Source organism: Anabrus simplex, chromosome 1 (assembly GCF_040414725.1).
Source record: "Anabrus simplex isolate iqAnaSimp1 chromosome 1, ASM4041472v1, whole genome shotgun sequence".
In the NCBI taxonomy this organism is placed as follows: domain Eukaryota; kingdom Metazoa; phylum Arthropoda; class Insecta; order Orthoptera; family Tettigoniidae; genus Anabrus; species Anabrus simplex.
Window position 1 is genome coordinate 1533689519 of NC_090265.1, and position 18538 is coordinate 1533708056.

The 18538-nt window shown below is 40.9% G+C and overlaps 1 protein-coding gene across 1 annotated transcript in view; it reads right to left on the bottom strand.

The window, feature by feature from the left end:
• LOC136880125 (melanocortin receptor 5) overlaps positions 1–18538 on the bottom strand; it is a 76862-nt gene that overhangs the window by 28867 nt on the left and 29457 nt on the right. The gene's annotated exons all lie outside the window — the stretch shown is intronic.

Below are 18538 nucleotides of genomic sequence, written 5' to 3' on the forward strand. Positions count from 1 at the left end.
TCAATACCATAACCAAAGCAAACCTAAACCAAAACCAAAACCCCATGGCATTATACAGCCCTTGAAGGGCCTTAGCCTACCAAGCGACCGATCCTTAGCCCGAAGGTCTGCAGATTACGAGGTGTCGTGTGGTCAGCACGACGAATCTTCTCGGCCATTATTTTTCGCTTTCTAGACTGGGACCGCTATCTCACCGTCAGATAGTTCCTCACTTCTAATCACGTAGACTGAGTGAGCCTCAAACCAGCCCTCAGGTACAGGTAAACATCCCTGACCTGGCTGGGAATCAAACCCGAGGCCTCCGGGTAAGAGGCAGGCAAGCTACCCCTACAACACGGGGCCGTCTCAATATCATAACATGATAATATATCCTGTTTCATTACATAATGTTCCACCGGAGACCCTAATACACTTTCTCAGCGAAACTAAGGAAAGGGAAGGAAGTTTCTGATTGACTGAAAGATGTTAGACTACTTAGTTCTAATGTCAAAAGTGGCACGAATGGAGTAGGCCTAACTATAAAAGTATATTAATTATAATGATTGATATCTTCAGAAAACACTGAATATCTACAGTAACCGCCCTATCACCACACAATTCTCCTGTAATATCAGTCGTGCCAACAAGTAGTGTATTAAACCACTGGTTTAAGTAGAAAAGAAGAAAGATGATACTTTTTACATAATAGTTCTCAGCAGTTGTTTCCACATATTTATGAAATGTTCCTTCAAATTATGAATTACAATCCTCTTACCAACGGAGTAACGAGGAAGGACATGCCACATCACTCTTATCTACGGTCAAGGTCTAGGGAATAGAGGGGGAAAAAAAAGAAAATCGTCACCTCACTTCAATTTGGATCTAGCTTAGTACGTCTATTTACCGAGCTCGATAGCTGCAGTCGCTTAAGTGCGGCCAGTATCCAGTAATCGGGAGATAGTGGGTTCGAGTCCCACCGTCGGCAGTCCTGAAGATGGTTTTCCGTGGTTTCCCATTTTCACACCAGACAAATGCCGGGGCTGTACCTTAATTAAGGCCACGGCCGCTTCCTTCCAATTTCATAGGCCTCTCCTATCCCATCGTCGTCATAAGACATATCTTTGTCGGTGCGACGTAAAGCAAACAGCAAAAAAAAAAAAAAAAAAAAAAAAAATTACGTCTATTTAGTACCATACAGCTACAACGTACATTAGAGTGTATTTGGGATCAGAATATAAGCTAACTTAACAATTTGCGTGGCTGTCAACCATGCTTTTACAAGATACGAGATATACACTTTAACGTGGAATCTGAATCGGACAGTGACTGTTGCTGTCCTCCTGGACTTTGCTCTACAACCCAACTAAATTTCGGAACTCTTGAAAATAAAGTAAAAACCCCATGGCGCAAAAGCTCCAGAGGGTCTTGGCCTACCAAGCGACCGCTGCTCAGGTCATAGGCCTTCAGATCCTCTCGGCCCTTATTCTTGGCTTTCTAGACTGGGGCCACTATCTCGCCGTCATACTGCTCCTCAATAATCATCACGTAGGCTGATCAAAACTGACGAACAGACAAATGGATAAAAGGATATCAAACGAAAATATTCATGAAAAACGAAAATTAAGTGTAAACAAAGGAAAAACGAGACTCCACAAGACCGTCTCACAATACTCGCTTAAACACTTCACAACATTCACAATGGCCTAGAAACAAACGTACTTTGATACGATATCTTTGGAATGCTGAAGGAATTACTTCTTAACATTGAGTCATTGTCGAAATTTCTCAGGAAATAGTTGTATTATCGTCCTTCGTGACTGTTGAGGACATCCCAAGAACGACATTAAAAGTAATAATTGGTTTTTAAGTTGGCCAACGTAAGAAATGTCTATAGTAGGCTATATCATTTGAACGTGAAAGCCGCAATACTAACGTCTATATGTTACACATCAAAAGAAAGGTCTCCATCTCAAGGTTACCAGAAAAATGTTGTTTCATTAGGTCCTTTATTTACATAAAATAGTCATTTATTCGAAGAATATTATGCTTAGGTTGTTGCAGTTATATATTCGCAGGTAGATGGGTCTATGAACACTGTCTCGCCTGATCTTTCTATGCCAGCCAGATATAGGGCTCTGGAAAAGTTGTCTATGCAGATATGCAGATCTTTCTATGTTAGTACGACATATGGCTCTGTCAAATCGAATTATCACTAGAGTGTTAAGTTGTTGCTCCACGCCGGTTCAAATTAGCGAGAAACATAAAGGAATCCATCTCAGGACATGCTGAATTTCAAAACGTCTATTTGACCAGATGAGCTCTATAGCAAAACCGAAGTAATAGATGGTAATAGTGATCACGAAGCTGTTTTTGTGGTAGTTAAACATAAATGTACCATAATCCTGATAAAACAGGCATGAAGGTGTTTTTAAAAAGTAACTATGATCGGTAGAAAACGGTAAATAAAAATGTAAACAGACTCTGGGATGGGCTTAAAGCAATTGTTGAGGAATGTGAAAATAGGTTTGTACCTTTAAAGGTGGTAAGGATTGGTAAAGATCCAGTATATTACAACAGAGAAGTAAAGAGACTAAGAAGGAGGTGAAGGTTGAAAAGAAATAGTTAGAAATGGCTGTGGAAGTAAGGAAAAATTGAAGGAACTTACTAGGAAATTCTATCTAGCAAAGAAGTCAACTGGATAACATGATTGCAAGCATAACTGGCAATCATACAAATTTTAGTTTGCAAGTTAGGTTCCAAGAAGAATATTGCAGGAATCATCAATGAACAATGGGAGTGTGTATGCAAGGATCTTCAAAAGGCAGTATTCAGTAAGCAGTATGTAAAGATTGTTGGTTACAAGGATAATGTCCAGATTGAGGAGATGACTAATGCTAAAGAAGTATTAAAATTTACCTATGACAACACTGACATTCACAGTAAGATACAAAAGTTGAAAACTAGAAAAGCAGCTGGAATTCAAAACAAAGGGTTGGGATATAGTACTATATCTGAAGTACTTATTTGATTAATGTTTGCATGAAGCAGCTGTACCAAATGAATGGAGAGTTGCTATACAAGCCCCTGTGTATAAAGAAAAGGGTCAAAGACATAAAGCTGAAAATTACAGGCCAGTCAGTTTGACATACATAACATGTACTCTTTGGGAAAGCACTCTTTCTGATTATATTAGACATGCTTGCGAAATTAATAACTGGTTTGATAGAAGACGGTTTCGGTTTAGGAAAGGTTATTCCACTGAATCTCAACTTGTAGGATTCCAGCAAGTTATAGCAGATATCCTGGATTCAAGAGGTCAATTGGACTGTATCGCGATTGACCTATCTAAGGCATTTGATAGGGTAGATCATGGGAGACTACTGGCAAAAATGAGTGCAGTTGGACTTGACAAACTAATGACTGAATGAGTGGCTATGTTTCTAGAAAATAGAACTCAGAGAAATAGGGTAGGTAAAGCTTTATCTGTCCCTGTATTAATTAAGAGCCTCAAGGCAGTATTTTGGACCTTTATGTTTTCTTATATAATATATTAATGATATGTGTAAAGAAGTGGAATCAGATATAAGGATTTTTTCAGATGACATTATTCTGTACAGAGTAATAAATAAATTACAAGATTGTGAGCAACTGCAAAATGACCTCGGTAAAGTTGTGAAATGGACAGTAGGCAATGGTATGATGATAAACGGGGTTAAAAGTTAGGTTCTGAATTTTAAAAATGCCGGGCGAGTTGGCCGTGCGGTTAGGAGCGCGCAGCCGTGAGCTCGCATCCGGGAGATAGTGTGTTCGAACCCCACTGTCGGCAGCCCTGAAGATGGTTTTCCATGGTTTCCCATTTTCATACCAGGCAAATGCTGGGGCTGTACCTTAATTAAGACCACGGCCTATTCCTTCCCATTCCTAGGCCTTTCCTGTCCCATCGTCGCCAAAAGACCTAGCTGTATCGGTGGGACGTAAAGCAAATAGCAACAACAAAAAAAAAAAAATTCACAAATAGGAAAAGTTCTCTCAGTTTTAATTACTGCGTTGATGGGGTGAAAATTCCCTTTTGGGATCATTGTGTGTACCTAGGTCTTAATATAAGGAAAGATCTTCATTGGGGTAATCACATAAGTTTGACTGTAAATAAACGGTACAGATCTCTGCACGTGGTTTTGAGGGTATTTAGTTTTTGTAGTAAGGATGTAAAGGAGAGGGCATATAAGTCTCTGGTAAGACACTAACTAGAGTATGGCTCCAGTGTATGGGACCCTCACCAAGATTACTTGATTCAAGAACTGGAATAAATCCGAAGAAAAGCAGCTCCATTTCTCCTAGGTGATTTCCGACAAAAGAGTAGCGTTACAAAAATGTTGCGAAGTTTGCGCTGCGAAGACTTCGGAGAAAGAAGACGAGCTGCTCGACTAATTGGTGTGTTCCGAGCTGTCAGTGGAGAGAGGGCGTGGAATGATATCAGTAGACGAATGAGTTTGAGTGGTGTCTTTAAAAGTAGGAAATATCACAATATAAAGACAAAGTTGGAATTCAAGAGGACAAATGGGGGCAAATATTCGTTTGTAGGTAGAGGACTTAGGGATTGGAATAACTTACCAAGGGAGATGTTTAATAAATTTCCAATTTCTTTGCGATCATTTAAGAAAAGGCAAGGAAAACTACAGATAGGGATTCTGCGACCTGTGCGACTGCCCTAATGCAGATCGGGATTGATTGATTGATTGATTGATTGATTGATTGATTGATTGATTGATTGATTGATTGATTGATTGATTGATTGATTGATTGATTGATTGATTGATTGATTGATTGAAATAATCATTTATTCGCAAAATGTGATGCTGTAGGCGCTTCATTTAACTGCATTTGCCGGTAGATTGCTGTGTGAGTACGTAAATATTACAAACTAGATTTTCCGACCGAGCTCGATAGCTGCAGTCGCTTAAGTGCGGCCAGTATCCAGTATTCGGGAGATAGTAGGTTCGAATCCCACTGTCGGCAGCCTTGAAAATGGTTTTCCGTGGTTTCCCATTTTCACACCAGGTAAATGCTGGGGTTGTACCTTAATTAAGGCCACGGCCGCTTCCTTCCCACTCCTAGCCCTTCCCTGTCCCATCGTCGCCATAAGACCTATCTGTGTCGGTGCGACGTAAAACAACTAGCAAAAAAAAAAAAAATTCCGAAAACAAAAAATTTTCTGTTTTATTATTTTAAATGAGATTCGAATTAGCAGTTTTCATGCCTGTAGGTCTGTAACACCTTCAGTTTTTGAGATAAATGTATAGTCATAAGAATATTTCAATTTCTTCTTCTTCTTCTTCTTCTTCACTTGTTTCCCCCCCACCCCCACCCCTCTCCCGCCTTACTTGGACTTTCCGAAAACAAGAAAAAATGTGTTTCTTTATTTTGAAAGGTAATTCAAAATACCAACTTACCTCGTCTGTAACATCTTCAGTTTTTAAGATAAAGTATCCTCATAAACATATTTCAGCTCCTTATTTACTTATTTTCAACCCCACACCCCTTACTTCGATCTTCCGAAAAAATAAATTCGCGTTTCTTCATTTTTAAAGGAGATTCCAAATACTAATTTTCACGTCTGTAACATCTTCAGTTTTTTAGATATAAGTATACTCATAAAAGTAATTCAACTCCTTTTTTACCCCCTTCCTACCCGTTAAGTTATTCCCTCCTTCCCAAAAGTGCGTGTTTATTTTTAAATTAGATACCAAATACCAATTTTCACGTCTTTAAAATCTTTAGTTTTTGAGATATAAGTAGCCTCGCGTAAAGAATTAGAGTAATTTTTTAATACATTCACCCCCCTTAAGTGGATTTTCCGACGACAAAAGAACATGTATTTCTTTACTTTGAAAGAAGAATCCAAATACAAATGCTCACGCCTCTAACATCTTCAGTTTTAGAGATATAAGTATCCTCATAAAAATAATTTACTCCTTTTTCACCCCGGCCCGTTAAGTTGATTCCCCCCACCCCCCTCAAAAATGCGTGTTCCTTATTTTTTATGTTGATTCCAAATACAAATTTTCACGTGCGTAACCTTAAGTTTTTTAGGTATAAGTTTCTCCATAAAAATAATTAAAATTTTCACTTCGTTTCACCCTCCCCCTCTTAAGTGAATTTTCTGAAAACCAAAAAAAAAACTTGTTTCTTTATTTATAAAGGAGCTTCCAAATGCCAGCTATCACGACTGTAACATCTTCAGTTTTGAGATGTATGTATCCTCATGAAAAGGAATTAAACTCCTTTTACAAAGCCCCCGCCCCCGTGTTGATTCCTCCCGCCCCAAAATGCGCATTCAGCTAATTTTTCAATTAATTCACCCTCCTGAAGTGGATTTTCCAAAAACAAAAGATTACGTGTTTCTTTATTTTGAAAGAAAATTCCAAATACATATATTCATGTCTGTAACATCTTCAGTTTTTGAGTTATAAGTATCCTCATGAAAATAATTGAACTCCTTTTTCACTCCACACCCGCCCGTTCAGTTGGTTTCCACCCGCTCAAAAAATGCGTGTTTCTTTTTTAAAGAGGATTCCAAATACCAATTTCCACGTCTGTAACCTTCAGTTTTGACATATAACTTTCTCCAGAAAAAGAATTCAATGTTTTTACTTCCTTTCACACTCCCCACTCAAGTGAATTTTCTTAAAACAAACAGTACCCGTTTCTTATAAAGAGCTTCCAAATACCAATTATCACGACCGTAACATCTTCAGTTCTTGAGATATATGTATCCTCGTAAAAGGAATTCATCTCCATTTTCATCCCCCCCCCCCCAATTACCAAGTTGATTCCCCCACCAAATGCATGTTTCTTTATTTTTAAAGGAGATTCCAAATGCCAGTTTTCACGTTTGTAACATCTTTAGATGTTTTGGTAATTATATATACATACATACATTCTCATACAAATAATTTAACTTTTTCAATTCTTTCACCCCCACTCCCCGTTAAGGGTTTTTCCGAAAACCAAGGAATGCGTGTTTTCTTATTTTTAAAGGAGATTCCAAATACCAATTTTCACGTCTGCAACATGTTAAATTTTTGAGATATACTGTAGGTACACTAATTTTAAAAATTCACCCCTTTTTCAGTTCCCCTTAAGTGGATTTTCCGAAAAAAGTATTTATGTTTCTTTACATTTAAAGGAAATTCCAAATACCAGTTTGCAAATCTGTAATATGTTACGTGTCTGAGATAATCTGCAGATAGTGTACAGTCTTTTTAAAAATTCACCCCGTTTGTCGCTCCTCTTCACCCCCTATTCATCGGATTATCCAAAAACACAAAAATGCGTGTTTCTTTATTTTCAAAGGTGATTCCAAATTTCACTTTTCATGTCTGTAACATCTTCAGTTTTTGAGATAAAAGTCTCCTCATAAAAGGTGTTCAACCAATTTCCCCCCTTTTTCACCCCTCCCCTTCCCCCCCATTAATGGGATTTGCCGAGAACAAAAAATATGTGATTCTTTATTTTTAAAAGGAGATTCCGAATACCAATTTAAAGTCTGTTAAATTTTAAGTTTTTGAGATATAGATGTCCTCATTTTAAAAATTCACTCCTCCCCCCATTTTCACCCCATTAGCGATCGAATATACAAAAAAACTCCCTTAGAAGGGACTTACATGTTAATATGAATGTATCCCCAAAATTTCATTTCTTTGCGTCCAGTAGTTTTGGCTCGGCGATGATGAATCAGTCAGTCAGTCAGTCAGTCAGTCAGTCAGTCAGTCAGTCAGTCAGTCAGTCAGTCAATCAGGACAAGTTATTTTATATATATTTAGATATATGTCCGCGTGGGCTGCTGATCTTTCAGTGCTATGTTTCATCGACTGCGACGGAAGTGTGTTGTACATGCACAATGTTGGCATTTCGTTACACGCACACACAGGGCCATTGTACCAGTGAATTGCTATTCTCTCAGACGGTGATTTTGTTTGTGGTTCCTTCAGTACATACAGTTAACTGCACTTGCTTATTTCATAGCCTGCCTAACAGAAACCTAATTATTGATTCTGTGCATCGTTTTTAGTGGTCAGGAGCACACTTGTATGGGTACATATTTTCTTCTTCGTATCAAATGAACTACCGTTATTGGGTAAACAACACTGAAGGGCACGTCGAATCTTAGCTGTTTTATACCACAGCGCCATTATTACACATTTGATTATTTCTTCGTAGCAAATGTGCCATTGACATAAATTTGGAATGTAGTGACGAAAGAATATATTATCGATAGGCCCTAACTGGTAGTCTGTAAATGAAATAGCGTATAGCTTTTAGTGCCGGGAGTGTCCGAGGACATGTTCGACTCGCCTGGTGCAGGTCTTTTGATCTGACTCCAGTAGGCGACCTGCGCTTCGTGATGAGGATGAAACGATGATGAAGACGACACATACATCCAGCCCTCGAGCCGGCGAAATTAACCAATGATGGTTAAAATTCTCCACCCTACCGGGAATCGAATCCGGGACCCCTCCGACCAAAGGCCACCGCGCTAACCATATAGCCATGGAGTCGGACGTGGTTTCTGTGTTTCTGTCCTATATGATCTCCGTTTTCTTTTCATTGTTACTTTTTTCGTTATTGAATGCCCTGCTACCTAACAGAAAGTAAATTATTATTCTATTCTGACGCTGGAGTTCTTTCTCTCTCTCCCTCACACACACACACACACACACACATACAAAGAGAGTTTTCGATTTTCGTTTGTAAAATGTCGCCAAGAAGGCGTGCTGTTTCACGAAGCATTGCAGATTTCAGAGCTCAAATTATTAAAGTGATTGAAAGTGATTCAAAAAATACATATGTATAGTCAAAACAGAAATGTAAGTTTAAAGGCAAATGGTCTTCCGGGGCTCATTACATTTTCCGTTACTTTTATCATCAATTTCATTTTTAGTCTCTATTTGCGGCTATAGCTGGGACAGGCTACTAGTTCTAGATTTGGTAACAGGACATTTCTTTCTTTCTTAATCTGCTTACTCTCCAGGGTTGGTTTTTCCCTCGGACTCAGCAAGGTATCCCACCTCTACCACCTCAAGGGCAGTGTCCTGGAGCCTGAGACAATGGGTCGGGGATACAACTTGGGTGGATGACCATTACCTCGCCCAGGCGGCTTCACCTGCTCTGCTGAACAGGGGCCTTGGTGGGGGATGGGAAGATTGGAAGGGATAGGCAAGGAAGAGGGAAGGAAGCGGCCGTGGCCTTAAGTTAGGTACCATCCCTGCATTTGCCTGGAGGAGAAGTGGGAAACCACGGAAAACCACTTCCAGGATGGCTGAGGTGGGAATTGAACCCACCTCTACTCAGTTGACCTCCCGAGGCTGAGTGAACCCCGTACCAGTCCTCGTACAACTTTTCAAATTTCGTGGCAGAGCCGGGAATCGAACCCGGGCCTCCGGGTGTGGCAGCTGATCATACTAACCACTACACCACAGAAGCGGACAACTTAGGTCATTAAAGACCAATATTTCTTGTCACTTATTTAAAGAAAGTAATCTGGAATCTTATTACGCGGTGGGCGACTAAGAATTTCATACAACTGTTCTGATTCTAGTTGAGCAACACTAGCTTCTAAACTGTCTGAAGGATTTTTTAGAAATTAGTCACCACAGATAATTGCTACAAGAAAATGCAGTACTTAAGCTAATTGTGTGCTTGCCACATCCATGCAATCGTTTCCTTACGCCTAAGACAAAAAAAGGTGACCCCGTCGGCGTCTTCGCTCGTGACTTCTCGGCAGAGCACGTTACGTAGAAGGAAGACAATGATCTAATGGTCTTGGGAGCAAGGAGTTAGAAGGATGTGTGAGCGGAGGGGATAAACCCATGCAATGGTTGTCCCTGAACTTAGGCGTCTACTTATTGTGTGATAAGTAGTTAAAGCTGTGTTGATGTTCATCTTGTGAGAGAGCGAACATTTTCTTAACGTACTCTTTTAAACAGAATTTGTTACAGAAATTTCAAGTAAGATATTTTCGTCCCGTGCCTTCCTTCACAAGTTTTCTCATTAAGCGCGATCTCACAATCAGTGGCGTGGTCTTCTAGTCATTGCTCTTTTGTTTCCAAGATAGCGGGTTTCATCAGAGTTGAAAGTGTTATATTGTGAAAACTCTTTTTCATTGCCTCTCGGCACGTTGAGGAACTCTTGCGGGATATCTTTACACCTTGGTATCTCTTAAACTCAATACGTTTGGAGGGACGTATATTATAATAAAATAACAATAGGCCTAATACTGAAAATGAAAATCCACAGCCTGTTTCCAGTCATTTGACCGGGTCAGGAATGGAATGAAAGAAGCCCCGTTCTAGCGGGGAGGATAGGAATTGTGCCGGTTTCCGAGGCCTGTCGCACTCCTCTGGGGCAATGATTAATGAATGATTAATGAAATGAAATGATATTGGAGAGTGTCGCTGGAATGAAAGATGACAGGGAAAACCGGAGTACCCGGAGAAAAACCTGTACCACCTCCGCTTTGTCCAGGACAAATCTCACATGGAGTGACCGGGATTTGAACCACGGAACCCAGAGGTGAGAGGCCGGCGCGCTGCCACCTGAGCCACGAGTCTAACAATGATAATGATGATGAAAATAATAATAATAATAATAATAATAATAATAATAATAATAATAATAATAATAATAATAATAATAATAATAATAATAATAATAATAATAATAACTTTTATAATAATTTGACGCTTCATGTCGTACTGTATCGGCATATAAAAGATCGCTGGTGACACATTTGTTGTTCACTCGACAACATTCATTAAAACTAGCCATAGACGACCATCAGAGATTCGGTTTACCCTTGTCATCTAGTATGCCTAGAATAAAACGGAACGTCGAAATTGACGAGCAGGCAGTCACGTGGTTTCAGTCAGATTAAAAAGCCTGCACACAGTACTACTACTACTAGTAGTAGTAGCAGTAATAATAATAATAATAATAATAATAATAATAATAATAATAATAATAATAATCGTATTGCCTCAGCTACCGGGTGCAGACATTTCAATTTGACGCCATCTCGCTGTCTACTCGTCAATTTCGACGTTCCGTTTTACTCTTGGCCTAATAGATGGCGGACCGAGTAAACCGAAACTTTCTTGGGCATCTATGGCTGAGATTTAATGAATTTTGTCGGGTAAACACCAAATGTGTCACCAGAGATATTTTACATGCCGACATCATAGAACATGGAGTGCCGAATGGACTTTTTCCGCCCTACAAAAATCCGACTACCTCTGCCGGGTTTGAACCCGCCATCTTCCGATCCGGAGGCCGACACTCTACCACTGATCCACAGAGGCAGATACACGCGTGATAAAAATACACTATATAAGTAAAAATTAGGTCAAATTTGAAATTTAAATTTATCAAAAAATAAAACAATTCAAACATTTTTAGAAGAAAATGAAGTCCGTCTCTGTGGTGTAGTGGTTAGTGTGATTAGCTGCCACCCCCGGAGGTCCGGGTTAGATTCCCGGCTCTGCCACGAAATTTGAAAAGTGGTATGTGGGCTGGAACGGGGTCCACTCAGCCTCGGGAGGTCAACTGAGTAGAGGTGGGTTCGATTCCCACTTCAGACATCCTGGAAGTGGTTTTCCGTGGTTTCCCACTTCTCCTCCAGGCAAATGCCGTGATGGTTCCTAACTTAAGGCCACGGCCGCTTCCTTCCCTCTTCCTTGTCTATCCCTTCCAAACTTCCCATCCGCACACAAGGCCCCTCTACCGTATAGCAGGTGAGGCCGCCTGGGCGAGGTACTGGTCATCCTCCCCAGTTGTATCCCCCGATCCAGAGTCTGAAGCTCCAGGACACTGCCCTTGAGGCGGTAAAGGTGGGATCCCTCGCTGAGTCCGAGGGAAAAACCGAACCTGGACGGTAAACAGATTACGAACGAACGAAGGGAAAGAATAAGTTTCGGGGTGTACATTGTTCATATAATAAGTTACATGGAATTTCATCATGGACGGTTAAGGACGTACCAACAAGATCAGACACAGTGGGCAACCTGGTGAGAAAATAAAACTTTAAAAAACGGTCAAGGGATGCCAGTTCGCAAGCAATGCTGTTTCCAAGACGCCGTTGAAGAATGGTTCCGCCGCCAACCACGGACGATGTTCGTTCGTGATATCCGTCAACAAGTAGACCGTTGGGACGATAGCTTGAATCAACAAGGTGACTACATTTAGTCAGATATGTTTGTTACCCATAATACTCCGTGGCTCAGACAGCAGCGCGTCGGCCTCGCAACGCTGGGTTCCGTGGTTCAAATCTCGGTCAGTCCATGTGAGATTCGTGCCGGACAAACCGGAGGCGGGACAGGTTTTTCTCCGGGTACTCCGGCTTTCCCTGTCATTTTCCTTCCACCTACACACTCCATTATCATTTCATGTGTCAGTCATTAACCATTGCCCCAGACGAGTGCGGCAGGCTACGGCAACAGGCACAATTCGTATCCTCGCCGCAAGATGGGGCTTCATTCATTCCATCCCTGACCCGGTCATTGACTGGAAAACAGGTTGTAGTTTTTCATTTTCATGTTATCCATACATCACTCTTAACTTCCTGTATGTTCGCGTATTCCACATAAAAGGCCCTTACAGAAACCAATAAAATTCGCAATTTCACTTGGACAGCCATTCTTCTTCTTCTTCTCCTTCTTCTTCATCTTCTTCTTCTTCTTCTTCTTCTTCTTCTTCTTCTTCTTCTTCTTCTTCTTCTTCTTATTATTATTATTATTATTATTATTATTATTATTATTATTATTATTATTATTATTATTATTATTATTATTATTCTTTCGGTTTAACGTCGCATTAACACTAAAGCACGGAAGATTCTAGACAACGGAAGGATGAGAAAGGGCTAGGATTTGGAAGGTAACGGGCCTTAATTAAGGCACAAGCCCAGAATTTAACTGATGTTAAAATGGGAAACCATGGAAAACCACATTCAGGGCTTCCGACGGTGTGATTCGAATCTAACATCTCCCGAATGTAAGCTCACAGCAGAATGACCATAACCGGACGGCCAACTCGTTCATTCGACAACCCTTATGAAAATACAGAGCTTTAATGGAAATACGACAAATAATAAAATAAAAAATATAAAAATCTGCCTCATTGTACTTTCAACTTCTATATTATTCCCTAATAGCGGCCTACATGTATAAAGCAGTTAAAATATTTCGGCATCCTCGCCACATGCCTCATACTGTATTCCGCACTTCATGAACAGCTGAACCAGATTGGATGTTGTTGAGTATTAATCCGTACTTCAGTTTTACAAACCATTTATATGAAATGAGTAAACACATTATTACAATAATTATTATTATTATTATTTATTTATTTAGTCTGATCCAGGACACCCTAGATTTGCTATAAGACACAGAATAATACAGAATAACAATTTTGAGGGAAGATAAAGAAGATTAATGTTTAAAACATGATAGGTTACAATTAACCATGTTAAATGGCATGAACTCCATATAAATGGTGACGAAGAGTCGAAACGGAGTATTTGATGAGTGAGACGACTATCTTATCATGTAGACTTCTTGCTAGTTTATATTTTTGTCGCCATGTGACGAAAGATTTGGGAATTGTTCCCCTCGCACCAAAGAAAAGTCCAGTCACCGTAATTTTTTTTTAAGGTTATACGACTCAAGAAAGAAAGGGATGATTGGATTATAGATATCCTTTTTCTCATTGTCTACCTCAGTCGGCTGAGAGGCTGTATATTCAGAGCGTACCGTAGGATCAATAATTTCTGCTTCGTTCCTCCGTCTGTCAATCGCTATAATATCAATCCTGTGAGTGCTGCCTCCTTCGGCGATGCACTGGACTTCTCGTACACTTCTAGATTTTTGAGACGAAGAGCATTAGCAATCAGGTTTCTGATGATGTTATGGCGTTTGATCCTAAGCAGTTCCTCTTGAGGGCAACTCCCCAGCACATGTGGTAAGGTTTCATACTCACTGCAGTGTCTGCAGTGGCCTGGGCTGGTAGAATGTCCCGGCAGAGTATGTACTGGTGCAACCATCGCGCTCATCTTCAACATCTCCCTCCATTCCGAACAAGTTAAACCATCTCTTCTGGTAACCCAAGAATTAGCAGCAGGAACTTGAGCAAATAACTCAACACTTCTTCCTTTCTGTGGATATGCACACCAAGCTTCAAATTCGCGTGTTCTAAGTATATCGCGGATTGTCTAACAGATTTCGTTGATGTCTCTTCACTGAGTTGAAGTTCAGATAGGCAGCGAGTTTTTATTGCTGTGAAATTTCGAACAGCATTTACGTGCGAATCATTCATAGCTTCTAGCTTAAGATTGATGTTCAGCTGTTGAAGGTACGCTTCCCAAGTAGCGCGCATTAGTGCTAACCCTTAATATTTGTGGCTCGAATAGATCATACTTGTCGGCGTGTCACTCGGAAGTTGTAGAATTTCTTTAAGTGCACTTCTGATCATGTTGTCGGCTTTTAACAGGCTTGATTTGGGAATTTTCTCAACCGAAACAGTCTGGAAGGGGTATATCAGTGTAGGGCCAATAAACTGATTTATTACAGTCAGTTTTTGATCCGGTTGGAGTAAGTGAGTCCTAGTAATCTGATCTAAGTTAGCTTTCCATTTTTTAAGTACCTGATTTTCATTGAAGACTAAAGTCTGTCTGAAAATTGCCCCTAAATATTTTATTTCTTCACTATCATTTATACTTGTAATGTTTCCGGAGACCGTCACGATATCATCAGAATGAAGTTTACCAATTTTTACAATAATGGCATTTGATTTGTCTGCATTTATATGCAAACCTATTTCTTGAAGCAGATTTATGACAGAAGTAACTAGGATTGAAGCTGCTGCTTGGTCTTTAGCTATGATCACCAGATCGTCGGCAAAGCATAAGAATGTTAAAGGTACAGTGTTAGGACTCAATTGAAAACCATACATTTCTGATACTTTGATGTCTGTGAGTTCATCTAGGATGTGGTTTGTACCCCAGTTAAATAATAATAATAATAATAATAATAATAATAATAATAATAATAATAATAATAATAATAATAATAATAATAATAATAATAATATACTTCATTCATTTATTCACGAGTCTTTTATGTTTGCTTAAAGACATGTAATAACTCGTCTCTTTTTTCGAATAGACTAATTATTCTGGAATACTTAATAACCCACTAGAGCTTATTTTGAAATTTACGTACTACGTTATCTTTGTATGTAATTATTAGCACCAAGAATTTAAGATAAGCTAGATTATTATTATTATTATTATTATTATTATTATTATTATTATTATTATTATTATTATTATTATTATTATAGTACTATACGATATTGAAGCCCCTGTTTCAATTTATACTCCTGCCACCATTCTACGAAATTCTTGCGCATCGCTCCTCTAGCCCTCAAAAGTAGGCCTCTATTTCTGATAGCACTAACGTTAGAGGCTGTAGGATATTGCCGGCTGACATATTTTTTGTGGTAGAGTAGCAGTGTCTTCGAAACTTATCGCAGGATCATAGTATATTTTATCTTCGCTACAGTTTTTAGAAGTTACGTCATGTCTGTGGTAACGTCCATTTTCTGCTATGAAATGGATTACTTTATTTATTTCACGGCTTTTAGATCGGACACCATTCGCTCTCAAATGTCGGACTATATTGTGACGTAAATTATAATGAGAAGTAATTCTGCAACGTTCCAGCACTTGAGGTAGTATTTCGTGCATTCTGCAGTGTCCACAGTGGCCCGAGTATGTGGAGTATCGGCGCCCGTTGAGGCTAGCCCAGTGCGGCTGGGCTGGCGTGACGTAAATGCGGATAGCTTACGTACAAAGCATACGTCACAGTGAAGCGAGAGAACGAACACACTGCAGGGAAACGAGGGAGCATTGACGTTCGATTGTGATTACGAAGCTCTCCTTTACTACTCAGCGAAGTGCTGATTGGGGTACATTATTTAAAATAAAACCATATAATCGGAACAACGAAAACTGACATTTTCAAGATATTCCGGTTTGATTTATACTGCGCTCGATATAAACAGTCAGTTTTATTTTTTCTTTCTTTCTTTCTTTCTTTACCTTCCAGGGTTGGTTTTTCCCTCCGACTCAGCGAGGGATCCCACCTCTACCGCCTCAAGGGCAGTGTCTTGGAGTTTCTGACTCTAGGTCGGCGATACAACTGGGGAGGATGACCAGTACGTCGCCCAAGCGACCTCATATGCTATGCTGAACAGGGGTCTTGCGGGCGGATGGGAAGATTGGAAGGGATATACAAGGAAGAGGGAAGGAAGCGGCCGTGGCCTTAAGTTAGGTACCATCCCCGCATTTGCCTTGAGGAGAAGTGGGAAACCACGAAAAACCACTTCCAGGATGGCTGAGGTGGGAATCGAACCCACATCTATTCAGTTGACTTCCCGACGCTGAGTGGACCCCGTTCCAGCCCTCGTACCACTTTTCAAATTTCGTGGCAGAGCCAGGAAACGAACCCGGGCCTCCGGGAGTGGCAGCTAATCACACTAACCACAGAGGCGGACTCAGTTTTATTTTCTTATATGTGTTCATTCCAAGAAAACTGACACGTTACAATTTTTGCGTTACAGTCTACGAAGGTACAGGGTTTAAGCGCACAAGCTACGATTTACAATTCCTTGGATGGGAATGACAGTATTTCCATTTATTTAAGAAAAGTAAAATTCCTCTTATTCTTTCTTTCTCTTTCTTAATCTGTTTACCCTCCAGAGTTGGCTTTTCCCTCGGACTCAGCGAGGGATCTCACCTCTACCGCCTCAAGGGCAGTGTCCTGGAGCGTGAGACGTTCGGTCGGGGATACAACTGGGGAGAATGACCAGTACCTCGCCCAGGCGGCCTCACCTGCTATGCTGAACAGGAGCCTTGGTGGGGGATGGGAAGATTGGAAGGGATAGACAAGGAAGAGGGAAGGAAGCGGCCGTGGCCTTAAATTAGGTACCATCCTGGCATTTGCCTGAATGAGAAGTGGGAAACCACGAAAAACCACTTCCAGGATGGCTGAGGTGGGAATCGAACCCACCTCTACTCAGTTGACCTCCCGAGGCTGAGTGGGGTAGCGTGCGTGCCTCTTACCCGGAGGCCCCGGGTTCGATTACCGGCCAGGTCAGGGATTTTTACCTGGACATGTGGGCTGGTTCGAGGTCCACTCAGCCTACGTGATCAGAATTGAGGAGCTATTTGACGGTGAGATAGCAGCCCCGGTGTAGAAAGCCAAGAATAACGGTCGAGAGGATTCGCCGTGCTGACCACACGATACCTCGTAATCTGCAGGCCTTCGGGCAGAGCAACGGTCGCTTGGTACGCCAAGGCCCTTCAAGAGCTGTAGTGTCATGTTGGTTTTTTTTTTTTGTTTTTTTTTTTTTTTTTTTTTTTTTTTGCTATTTGCTTTACGTCGCGCCAACATAGATAGGTCTTATGGCGACGATAAGATAGGAAAGGCCCAAGAATTGGAAGGAAGCGGCCGTGGCCTTAATTAAGCTACAGCCCCAGCATTTGCCTGGTGTGAAAATGGGAAACTACGGAAAACCATCTTCAGGGCTGCCGACAGGGCTCGAACCCACTATCTCCCGGATGCAAGCTCACAGCTGCGCGCCCCTAACCGCACGGCCAACTCGCCCGGTGGTTTGGTTTTAAGCATGATTGGAATGTTGGTGAGTTTATCAGATTATTTAAACCCAAACAACCACAGGCCACAGCTTATCTACCTTAACTTCGTATTATATTAGAACTGTTTCTGAAGCACGAGGTGTGGTGTGGTCAGCACGACGGTTCATCTGGGCCGTTATTCTTAGCTTTCCATACCGAGAAATTCATTTTTACGTTTGTTTTAATATCTAAAGCTACATTTCAAACGTGTTTCAAAGTCTCATCCTTCGTCGTAATTCCAAAGTCACAATGATAATTTTTCGTTTCAAATACTTTTTTTCTGCTTGTTTTCTGTTTTTACAAGTTGCCTTACGTCGCACCGGCACAGATAGGTCGTATGGCGACGATGCGATAGGAAAAACCAGAAGAGGAGAGGAACCGGCCGTGGCCTTAATTAAGGTACAGCCCAGAATTTTTCTGGTGTGAAAATGGTAATGCTGGGCGAGTTGGCCATTCGGTTAGGGCCCAGCGGCTGTGAGCTTCCATCCGTGAGATAGTGGGTTCGAACCTCACTGTTGGCAGCAGTGAAGATGGTTTTCCGTGGTTTCCCATTTTCACACCAAGAAAATTCTGGGGCTGTATCTTAATTAAGGCCACGGCCGCTTCCTTCCCATTCCTAAGCCTTTCCTATCCCATCGTCGCCATAAGACCTATGTGTGTCGATGCGACGTAAACAAATAGCAAGAAAAATGGTAAACCACGGAAAACCGTCTTCAGGGCTGCCGACAGTGGGGTTCGAACCCACTATATTTCCGAGTGCAAGCTCACAGCTGCGTGCCCCTAAACCTACGGCCAACTCGCTCGGTCGTT